Source organism: Bombina bombina, chromosome 6 (genome assembly GCF_027579735.1).
Source record: "Bombina bombina isolate aBomBom1 chromosome 6, aBomBom1.pri, whole genome shotgun sequence".
Taxonomy (NCBI): domain Eukaryota; kingdom Metazoa; phylum Chordata; class Amphibia; order Anura; family Bombinatoridae; genus Bombina; species Bombina bombina.
In genome coordinates this window covers 857,383,986-857,396,729 of record NC_069504.1, presented here as the reverse complement: position 1 = coordinate 857,396,729, position 12,744 = coordinate 857,383,986, and the positions used below count along the sequence as shown (strand labels likewise).

Here is a 12,744-nt window from a genome sequence, read left to right as displayed (position 1 = left end):
CCCCTTATTTCTTCATTTATTTGTAACACACCTAACACCCACACAAGATTTGATGTAATATATGACATTAAAGAATATCACAAACCAATAACTATACGCCTACAGTAATGAGTAGGGATGGCCGAATGTGTAATTTTTCGAATTTGAATGTTAGAACGAATGTTTTTACTTAAATTAGAATTACAAATTTGAATGTTGATAAGAACGAATATTCTTAAAAATTCTATTTTCAAATGTTATTTACAGTTTTCGAATGTCACTTTCTATTCCGAATGTGCATATTCGATTTCGAATGTCACTTTCGATTTCGAATGTGTATATTCGATTTCGAATGTCACTTTCAAAATTCGAATGTATATGTTTGATTTTTTTCTGAGCATTCAAAATCAAAATGGATTGCATTATTTCGAATTTGATTGAAATCGAATATTCGAAATGTATCAAAATGTATCTTTTTAACAAATCATACTTCACAAATCTAAAAGAAAATCTAGTCTACAAATATAAATTAGACCTTAGTCAGTCAGCATCACTGGCTGCCAATGCCCATTCAATAGTACCCAGATACAAGGCAGGACTAGCACAGTAAAACACAACCCACACTACATTACAAGTACAACATCTCTATGATGAACATCAGTACTTTTCAGCCACAGTCCTCAAGTAAACCTAGACTAGTAGGCAATATTTTCAGAACGTCTTAACTGGAGCACAGGTAAAATAATCAGTAACCATGGTAACTAACCTGGCTCCATAGGTACTGATTATTTTACCAGTGCTCTAGTTAAGAGATCATGAAAATACTGCCTGTTAGGGCCACTTCTGGTTAAGAAACACTAATGTAGAATAGACTTACAAAATTACAATTAATATTTTTTCAAATTAAATTCTTAGAAAAAAAAACAACTAAATAAATGCACAAAGTAAAAGCAGGTAGCCACCTATCACTATCACCTGAATTTTTGCCTATAAAAAATAATAGACTGCATATTACCTCTCCAAAAATATATGAAACTGAATGAAGATAAAAAAAATGCGTCTTCTCATGGTGTGCAGTCCACCCTCCACAGTTGTGTCCACACAAAAATAAAAAATAAAAGATGCCACAGGAGCAAATAGATAGATAATAGTAGTATATAGAAAAAATCAGTATAAAAAAATATTCCAACACAACCACCAAACCAGTACGTCCCTTTTCTCCAAAATTAAACGTGTCAAATTAAATTTTAACAACTATAACATTTACATATGGGAGGGAATAAGTTGATTTGAATATTTAAATTTGAATATTAAATAATTCTAATATGGGGGGCGGAGCCAACTGCCGATGCGGAGAGACGCATCTTTCTAGAGCTCCTAACATTTCTTTAAATATTAGCTTATTTCGAATACATAAAGAAGCCTTATTTCAAGCTTAAAACTTTACTGAACCTTGAAGAATAAGATGAATATCTCAATGACTCTAAAAACTTTATCTTAGCTACCTTTTTGACATAAGAATATCTCTGCCCTGCTAAGCTGACTATGCGAGGTACGGCGCCATTTTAAAAGACAGTCACAGCTTGTTATTCGTCTTGGAGACTCAGACTCAGCTACATATACGATATGGAGAGCCAGGCTGTCTTGATGCTGCATAATTTAATCCTCACTATGGACGCCCACTACGAGGAACTAATAGTGGTGCTTAGAGCCACTATGAATGAAACCCAGAATACACCAACGACTAATGTGGTTTTGGACGCTACCCAGGGGCTTGTCCCTGACACACCGCAAATGAGTTGCGATGCACCTCTAAGTCCAGAGGATGTACGCAACTCAGTCAGAGGGTGTCCCCGATCCCATATGGTGGAGCTGAAGGAGCTCAGCGTTCAATCAAGCCTCATGCAGCCTATTCTCACTAACAGGGAGGTTACCTCGCAACAGCAAGAAACTGGGCCTCCACTAGCCATAATACCAGCTCCCACTAGCGGTAATCTAACAACCTTGCCAGTAACGCCATGGTCGGATCCTGTAAGAGCTTGGTTACCGGAACTTAATATCTTTGAAGACAGACCCGGGATTGCAGAGGAGCTGCTGGCGGATGTTCAGAGTCGTTCAGCTCTAGATCCCTCTGACCTACCTAAGTCAGTTCTCATGCCATGTGAGGAGCAGTTAACCCCGGTATGGCGGTGTACTGCCCTGCGCTCCCTCAGTATCGCGCCATACAGTTCCGCTCCGCAGATGGACTCTGATCTATCCTCTAGTAGCAGCATGAAGACAGGAGTGGGGTGAACATGGATGCTGCGCAGCTGAAGCCTTATCTATCAGCTCCGATATCAGGCTTCTTTCCTTTCCGGTGATCCCTGGAGGCCTACGTAAGCCCAATGCAGTAGCTATTGCGGTCAATAACAGACTCCAAAACTCCTGATCAGTTCGTACCGGACTATCCCCTAACCTGCAATGCTCATTCTGCTATAATTTGAAATGGTCTATCTCTCTCCAATCTATAAATATGTATTGCTCTCTTGCCATTGATAGAGATGTGGACATTGTGGTTATATGTTTATAATGTTTATTGTTCTCATAGACCTTCACTTTATTTTACTTTAAGATAGGACCTAAGAGGGGTGAGAAATGCTCCTTACAACATATGTGCTGTTATATATTTTAAAACATGCCTACTGAGTTTAAATGTGGGAGACCATACATTTTATGCCTGTTCAGTTAACCTTGTGATAAAACAAGACATATACATATACTTGGAGTGTCAGCTAGATTAATTAATATCATCATCATGACCCAGAACTGCATAACTAGACAGTGCATTAGAGATGTTTGTATAGATTGTAATCCTATCTCCCCAACTTAGGGTAGATTTTTACAGATAGTCACCTAAACATCACCAACTTAGATTTCATACCTATGGTGTGAATATCGTATAGGGCTGTTTTCTGCATATCATAGTCCTGTACTTGATCACAGCTTGTGGTAAGTAATATTATATCTTATTTTATTGTTTGAAAACCACAAGGAGGACCTATATAACAAGTTTGATAACTTACTCATTAGGACTGTGTATATATTTCTTAGTCCCTTACTTTTCATTGTATAGTTTGACACCTCTACAATTGGTTTTGCAGACCCCTTACACAGTAAAGAAACACTTGTACCCATACCACTACTGTCCCTGAAGTTATGTGTTTCTTTGACCCTATAATATATTCAAGTGGATAGTACAGTTATATTCTAAACACTTTCATCCTGGCATTCACTATATATTTCACTAAAGGTAATTCTACTTAGTAAAACTAATCTACTTTTAGCTAAGGTTTTTTTTAAGTGGATAGATTCCTATCTATGTGCAAACTATTAGCAGCCCTACGCTACCCTACTGATATAGAGTATCTTAAAATTAGTTTCTAGTACGCTTCAATCTACTAAAATATGCCAGTAGGAATGCACAGAAAGTTTCAAAAGTGGCCTGTTAGATATTGTAGGGAGTATTTTTTCTATAATGTAAAAGGGTGACTTTGTGCTTTTTTTTTTTTTTTTTTTTTTCACTATATATTTGATTTGAGTTTCTATATTGTTTCTCCTGATGTAATCCCTTCAACAGTTATTCCAACTCTAGGCATCTCCTGACAGAGTGATATAATACTAAGTGGCATGCTTAACAATGCTATTTCTGTTTCTTAGGTATCAAATGTTAATAATGAAGCTTGAGTTAAAAGTACATGATTGAGTTGAGGTTCACTAAAATTGTTGTTTATATATAGAGTTCTAAATGCTTTTCCTATATATAGGTCTGTTTGACTTTATATCCTCCTATTGTTTCTGTAAGACGAAGGTATTTTTTACTAGGGTTAGTTTTATTGCCCTGTACTTACACTATATGTAGGTTCGCAGCTCACTCTACGCCTTCTTACAATAGTACCATCAGCTTACTAAATAAGCTTTTGCATATATCCATTTTAAACTGACAATCTGCTATAGTACTATGTTATTTGTTTGTAGCTATTGGGGCGCTGATTCTGTACTTTGCTAGCCAGCCTTTCTAAGCCAGAGCACACATTAAAGGTAATATAATGCTAACAGGGCCTGTGATATAATGTACTGGTTAGTATGTTAAAAATGGTCCTAGAAGCTCCATAGACACATGATTATAGAGCATGTTATATTGCGTCTTACTTATGCCTATACATCTTTAATGCCCTACTGCCCTTGAACTCGTACCGCTAAGATTCCAATGTGTGCTATTATCTACAATCATTATAGGTATTTCATAGACTACTATAGCTGCTTATAGGCTTTGAAATGGGCCTCCATACCATAATTTAAGTTGTACTTCTAGAGACATTCTCCTATTGTACTACAACTATATACCTATACCTCCCAGACCCTATGCTACTATGATGGAAAGGGGTTTGCTCTGCATATTCCTATTATCTAGTATGAATTCATTATACTTATCTTTGCTAGATATATAGTATACTTCAGATGTGAAAAGATTAATATACAATTGTACCCAACATGTATCTCTATTACCGTATAGTATAGCCCATACTTACAGGTTTATTATCTCCTATATATTTTTATTTTTTAACTACTATACTATTCCCAGGTCTCTGTTTTACAGAGCCACTAGTTCCCATGACATCACTCTACCGACTGTATCTCCCCTCCTCCTTTCCCGCTCTGTATCTGTGAGCGGGTCATATCCACCATCCTTCAACCGTCTCTGTCCAGTGGTGACATTATCCCTGAGGGGAGATACTGCATTAATGCTCTAATAATATAATATAGGCCTCATCCTAACCAGGTTGGAGCTATACCTGCTCTCTCTTGATGCGCATTGTGACTTACACTTAACTACCGTATAGCTTAGTCTTGCACGCCACGTTTTATATTATAATAAACAATTGACATAGTCAATTAACATCTCTATGGTCTTCCGCCCCCCCCCCCATTGTTGTTGACCATAGCTAGTTACATTGCTATCCCTATCATTTTCCTCAAATAACTTAAGTATGTAATAATATGATTTCACAGAAAAATTATTTATATAAGCGGTGCTTACCCGCTGACATTTCCCTAATTTCCCCCTTGCTCTTTATTTTGATCTTGATATTATGACCCTGCCCTTAACAATGAGAAATATTCAATTATATGACAAATTAGTTCATAATAAATTGGGTCTATCTAGTAGCTACAGCGCTCTTTTAGAGCGTGTTTTACCACTATAGCCTGGAATAATAGCTACTCACAGTATTCTATAAAAAACATAAAAGGAGGGTTTCAGATATATTTTGACATTCATGTTATGTTTTCTTTTCCTGTCATATTGTTGTTAGGACAACCACTGCTATGTTTTGTAATATGTGTATGTCATGGTTTTTTTGTTGTTGTCATTTTGAAAAACCCTCAATAAAAATTCATTTAAAAAAAAAAAAAAAAAAATTCTAATATTTATAAGATAATTGAATTATAAAAACTAAATTAAATTCAAATATTACATTACAAAAGAAAATTGTAGCTTAGAAATACATTTCGAAATCGAATGTGATATATTGAATCAAATTCGAATATTACATTTCGAAATCGAATGTGAAATATAGATATCGAATTTGAATATTGAATATAATACAAAGCCAACCATTCTATTATTAGAACGAATATTTTCGAATGTAATCGAAAAATTTGAAAACAAATATTCGAAAATCGAATGTTAGAATGTTATGTAAACATTTGAAATTTATTTCAAACAAACAAATGTATAAAAATTAGTTATAAATTTCGAATGTTTAGAAACATTCACCCATCCCTAGTAATGAGGGCTATAGACATAAGACATGGAAATGTCTTTTTTATTGTAACTGGACAAAAAACTCAAAACCAAAATAGACAAAAGAATTTCTATTTTTAAAGTACAATTTTTTTAGTGCACAAAAAGAAGTTATGACTATTTCAGTGATAGCTCTTACTGTGTGTGCAACATTTCAACATATGGTCCATGCACTCTGATGCAATCATCTTACCTGCTCGGTGAGATGGTGTTGTATTCACCAGCTATCTTGCAAATATGCTCCCTTAGCAAGAATAGTGTTTGAATGCAGGTACAGGAATATGTATGTATGCTTCATGCATAGTAAAAGCTCATGTGAATTTCAATTTTGATTTTTATGCCCCTGTAAGTATTTTTTTATTTTTATTTACACTTTCTTGTCAGCAAGTGGTATTTTCAATAACATAGATTACAAGTGGAGTGCAAAAATATTAGCTCTATTGAGCGCTAGCACCACTTAAGTCAAATCAATAGAGCCCTTGGGGGATATTTATCAAATGAAAATACACTTGAATCCCGAGTCGTATTTGTCGCGAGATTGATCTGCTGTAGTTATCAAAGTGCCAAGTTCGTCAAATGTATAAATCTGTGACGAAATATACGCTCCCGCAATATTAATACGACGCAGATCGATGCTTGCGTCATTACAGATGTTTTGAATTCCAATTCGACTCTATTTGACCCTTTTAACAGGTACGCTTGTGTCTATTCAGACGCAGCATACCTCAAACTGCCACCCTTGAGGCCGCAGATGCCATAGAAATCAATGGGAGTCTGAAAACACAGAAAACTCATGTTCAATGATGCAAGAGAATGAAGCATATTACATAAAAAAGTAAATGAGAAACTATTAAAATTGTATACTCTTTCTAAATCAAACAATATTATTTCTCCACATTTTGTGCACTAGTAGATACAGGGATAAAAAGGAAAAATACATTACTACTTATGGATTATGTTACAACCTTGTCTCTCATTACAAAGCAAGGGGCCAATATTATTTCTCCAAATTTGTTGCAAAGTTTTGCCCCAATCTTGTTGCACTAATAGATATAGAGATAAAAATGAAATAAATACACAACATAATATAGCTAACTTCCTTTTTATTTTTTTTGGAAAAATCTATTTGCACCATGTTTAAGCCATGTAATACAAGTCCCACACTCCACTTCGCCCCAAATTTGACGCAACACTTTTCACACCAATTATGAGGCAAACTTCTAAATAACCCACACACTAGTGAATTTTTCAACCACTTTTGATTGGAATATGCATAATTACATGATTTATGACATCAGCCAATCTGATTAAAATATACATTTTAAACTATCACTAACGAATCAAATTGCTTGATACTTGTGTCATTGATCACTCATCAGAACTTGTAAGTGCCATTTGTTACATTGTGTATTATTCTTTGAAAGTATGTATATGTGAAATTAGTATTAAAGATAAACATTGATGCTGACATTAGGACACACAGTGACATATTTTAGACAATGATTTTAAAATTCGAATTGATGTTTGATTCAATATAATCTTAAACTGATAGCTCAAAGGGATAGTCCACCTAACATTAAACTGTCATGATTCTGATACAGCATAAATTAAAATCACCTCTTTGCTGTTATGATATTTTTAGTGTTTTTCTTCCTTCTCTTGAATTTCTTTTTCAATAAGAAATGTCATCTTATATGCCAGCCCATTTTATAACACCTGTGTAGGGGTGGTTTTAAAACTAGATTGCAATCAGGAGGGGTTACACAGGTACAGAGAGAAAACTGGCCCAGCTCTTAAAATATCCATTGATTGCAAATAAATACATATGATACCATGTTATATTCGCAATTATTCCTGCTCAGAATAATAATACATTTACACTATATTCATATAGTGGTATAAATAAACACAGCGATATGACAGACAACATTGTTTAGAACAAAAAAAGGAACTTAGGGACATGTAAATATACTTGCAAAAGATTTAATTTTCATAGGGCTCTTAGATTAGGTGTAATTAGTTTAAATATTTGATCATTTATTTTTTATTTTGTGTAACTTAGTGTTTATTATTTTTTGTAACTTAGTGTTTGTTATTTTGTGTAACTTAGTTGTTAGTTTTTTGTAACTTTGTAATTTTTAATAGTAGATTTAAATTATTTGAGTAGGGTTAGGTTTTTAACTATATATTATAGTTAATTTAATTTGTAGTTTAATGTAATTTTTTTTTTTATTTAACTTTTTATTGAGGTTGTATAAGATGGTACATAAGAGAATCACCATAAGCAATAATAACATTGTGAAAAGACATACATTCTTAGCATATAGACATAATGAAAGAGTAAAGCAATAAAAACTCTGAGCACACATTCTGGGAGTCTTGTGAAACTATGTAAACAGTGTGCCTATAGAGTAAATAGCTGAGTCTATCATTCTACCTGTCTGTAGGAGGATATAGCAAATGACAACGTGGAACTAGTAAGTGGGGATGGTAGTCTAAAATGAATTAAACTGGTATGTCCATAGAAAATGTGTATAGGGTGCAATATAACCTCGATTTTATAATATATGAGAAATAAAGATGATCCCCACAATGCAGGATATACGTTAAGTTATCTATTTAAATAAGAAGAAAGTTGGGGCAAGGGGGGGTTGGCTTTATGTTTTTTTTTGGGGGGGGGGATTCGGGGGGGGGGATTCAGCGGGCGAGAGCTGCTCTAAATGAGGTAGGGGGAGGATGGGGGAGCAGAGCCAGTAAAGCTGTCAGACTGGCAAATACTTTTGTGCCTCTGAAATCCCGAGTGTAAGACAGAAAAGAGAATCTCCTATCTATGCTATGACAATTGAAATTGTATTCAACAGCGGTGGTGATGTTAGAGGTCTATATAGCTATAAGGGTATTAAAGATTATGATACGTAGCAGAATGAGTAACCATAAGTGGGCTAAAAATTTAAGTGTGGCAAAGCTTGTGACTAAGAGAGATAAATATAGTTTCCCCACCGCAATGTAAGCATATTCTTTACATTGAAACCTAACTAAGTAAAAATGGTTAGTGAAACAAAGGTTAATTGTTAATTTGTTATTACAAGGTAAGAATCTTTATACACATATACTTTGTTGCTCCCAATCTTGGTATCTAGTTCTCCAGTGTGACACTCTTGAGGGAGCATTGCTATAACATACCTCTATAACATAATAGCTCCCATCAGGGACTGCATAGGATATACATTGCATAAAAAAAAAAAAACAGTACTTGCAAACATTCATAAACAGTATACGAGCCAGCGTAGTTACATTGGTAAGACCTGAATATATACATAGAACCTTTAAGCACCTGTTATAAAAACATAGTAGTTACACTCAGCCCTCTTAACATAACCTTTAGCTAATTTACGGCTAGATTTAGAGTTTTGTCGGTAACGACCCGAAAAACTAACGCTCGCGTTTTACTGGCCGCACCATAAAAATAACTCTGGTATCGAGAGTCCAAAAAAATGCAGCGTTAGGCTCCAAAAAAGGAGCGTAGAGCATTTTTAACGCAACTTCAACTCTCGATACCAGAGTTGCTTACGCAAGCGGCCAGCCTCAAAAACGTGCTCGTGCACGATTCCCCCATAGGAAACAATGGGGCAGTTTGAGCTGAAAAAAAACCTAACACCTGCAAAAAAGCCGCGTTCAGCTCCTAACGCAGCCCCATTGTTTCCTATGGGGAAACACTTCCTACGTCTGCACCTAACACCCTAACATGTACCCCGAGTCTAAACACCCCTACCCTTACACTTATTAACCCCTAATCTGCCGCCACCGCTATCGCTGACCCCTGCATATTATTTATAACCCCTAATCTGCCGCTCCGTAAACCGCCGCTACTTACATTATAGCTATGTACCCCTAATCTGCTGCCCCTAACACCGCCGACCCCTATATTATATTTATTAACCCCTAACCTGCCCCCCACAACGTCGCCGCCAGCTACTTACAATAATTAACCCCTAATCTGCCGACCGCAAAGCGCCGCCACCTACATTATAGCTATGTACCCCTAATCTGCTGCCCCTAACACCGCCGACCCCTATATTATATTTATTAACCCCTAATCTGCCTCCCTCAACGTCGCCGACACCTGCCTACACTGATTAACCCCTAATCTGCCGAGCGGACCGCACCGCTACTATAATAAAGTTATTAACCCCTAATCCGCCTCACTAACCCTATAATAAATAGTATTAACCCCTAATCTGCCCTCCCTAACATCGCCGACACCTAACTTCAATTATTAACCCCTAATCTGCCGACCGGAGCTCACCGCTATTCTAATAAATGGATTAACCCCTAAAGCTAAGTCTAACCCTAACACTAACACCCCCCTAAATTAAATATAATTTAAATCTAACGAAATTAATTAACTCTTCTTAAATAAATTATTCCTATTTAAAGCTAAATACTTACCTGTAAAATAAATCCTAATATAGCTACAATATAAATTATAATTACATTGTAGCTATTTTAGGATTAATATTTATTTTACAGGCAACTTTGTAATTATTTTAACCAGGTACAATAGCTATTAAATAGTTACCTAGTTAAAATAATTACAAAATTACCTGTAAAATAAATCCTAACCTAAGTTACAATTAAACCTAACACTATACTATCATTAAATTAATTAAACAAAATACCTACAATTACCTACAATAAAACCTAACACTACACTATCAATAAATAAATTAAATACAATTCCTACAAATAACTACAATGAAATAAACTAACTAAAGTACAAAAAATAAAAAAGAACTAAGTTACAAAAAATAAAAAAATATTTACAAACATCTGAAAAATATTACAACAATTTTAAACTAATTACACCTACTCTAAGCCCCCTAATAAAATAACAAAGACCCCCAAAATAAAAAAATGCCCTACCCTATTCTAAATTAATAAAGTTAAAACCTCTTTTACCTTACCAGCCCTGAACAGGGCCCTTTGCGGGGCATGCCCCAAGAAAATCAGCTCTTTTGCCTGTAAAAAAAAACATACAATACCCCCCCAACATTACAACCCACCACCCACATACCCCTAATCTAACCCAAACCCCCCTTAAATAAACCTAACACTAAGCCCCTGAAGATCTTCCTACCTTGTCTTCACCTAACCAGGTATCACCGATCCGTCCTGGCTCCAAAATCTTCATCCAACCCAAGCGGGGGTTGGCGATCCATCATCCGGTGCTGAAGAGGTCCAGAAGAGGCTCCAAAGTCTTCCTCCTATCCGGCAAGAAGAGGACATCCGGACCGGCAAACATCTTCATCCAAGCGGCATCTTCTATCTTCTTCCATCCGGCAAGGAGCGGGTCCATCTTGAAGCAGCCGACGCGGATCCATCCTCTTCTCCCGACGACTAGACGACGAATGACGGTTCCTTTAAGGGACGTCATCCAAGATGGCGTCCCTCGAATTCCGATTGGCTGACAGGATTCTATCAGCCAATCGGAATTAAGGTAGGAATATTCTGATTGGCTGATGGAATCAGCCAATCAGAATCAAGTTCAATCCGATTGGCTGATCCAATCAGCCAATCAGATTGAGCTCGCATTCTATTGGCTTTTCCGATCAGCCAATAGAATGCGAGCTCAATCTGATTGGCTGATTGGATCAGCCAATCGGATTGAACTTGATTCTGATTGGCTGATTCCATCAGCCAATCAGAATATTCTTACCTTAATTCCGATTGGCTGATAGAATCCTATCAGCCAATCAGAATTCGAGGGACGCCATCTTGGATGACGTCCCTTAAAGGAACCGTCATTCGTCGGGAGACGCCGAAAGAAGAGGATGGATCCGCGTCGGCTGCTTCAAGATGGACCCGCTCCGCACCGGATGAAAGAAGATAGAAGATGCCGCTTGGATGAAGATGTTTGCCGGTCCGGATGTCCTCTTCTTGCCGGATAGGAGGAAGACTTTGGAGCCTCTTCTGGACCTCTTCAGCACCGGATGCCAGGACGGATCGGTGATACCTGTTGAGGTGAAGACAAGGTAGGAAGATCTTCAGGGGCTTAGTGTTAGGTTTATTTAAGGGGGGTTTGGGTTAGATTAGGGGTATGTGGGTGGTGGGTTGTAATGTTGGGGGGGGGTATTGTATGTTTTTTTTTACAGGCAAAAGAGCTGATTTTCTTGGGGCATGCCCCGCAAAGGGCCCTGTTCAGGGCTGGTAAGGTAAAAGAGCTTTTAACTTTATTAATTTAGAATAGGGTAGGGCATTTTTTTATTTTGGGGGTCTTTGTTATTTTATTAGGGGGCTTAGAGTAGGTGTAATTAGTTTAAAATTGTTGTAATATTTTTCTTATGTTTGTAAATATTTTTTTATTTTTTGTAACTTAGTTCTTTTTTATTTTTTGTACTTTAGTTAGTTTATTTCATTGTAGTTATTTGTAGGAATTGTATTTAATTAATGTATTGCTAGTGTAGTGTTAGGTTTTATTGTAGGTAATTGTAGGTATTTTATTTAATTATTTTATTGATAGGGTAGTGTTAGGTTTAATTATATCTTAGGTTAGGATTTATTTTACAGGTAATTTTGTTATTATTTTAACTAGGTAACTATTAAATAGTTCTTAACTATTTAATAGCTATTGTACCTGGTTAAAATAATTACAAAGTTGACTGTAAAATAAATATTAATCCTAAAATAGCTACAATATAAATTATAATTTATATTGTAGCTATATTAGGATTTATTTTACAGGTAAGTATTTAGCTTTAAATAGGAATAATTTATTTAATAAGAGTTAATAAATTTCGTTAGATTTAAATTATATTTAAGTTAGGGGGGTGTTAGTGTTAGGGTTAGACTTAGCTTTAGGGGTTAATCCATTTATTATAGTAGCGGTGAGCTCCGGTCGGCAGATTAGGGGTTAATAATTGAAG

General features: G+C 35.9%; 1 protein-coding gene across 1 annotated transcript in view; it reads right to left on the bottom strand.

The window, feature by feature from the left end:
* LOC128663789 (uncharacterized) overlaps positions 1–12,744 on the bottom strand; it is a 267,521-nt gene that overhangs the window by 68,804 nt on the left and 185,973 nt on the right. The gene's annotated exons all lie outside the window — the stretch shown is intronic.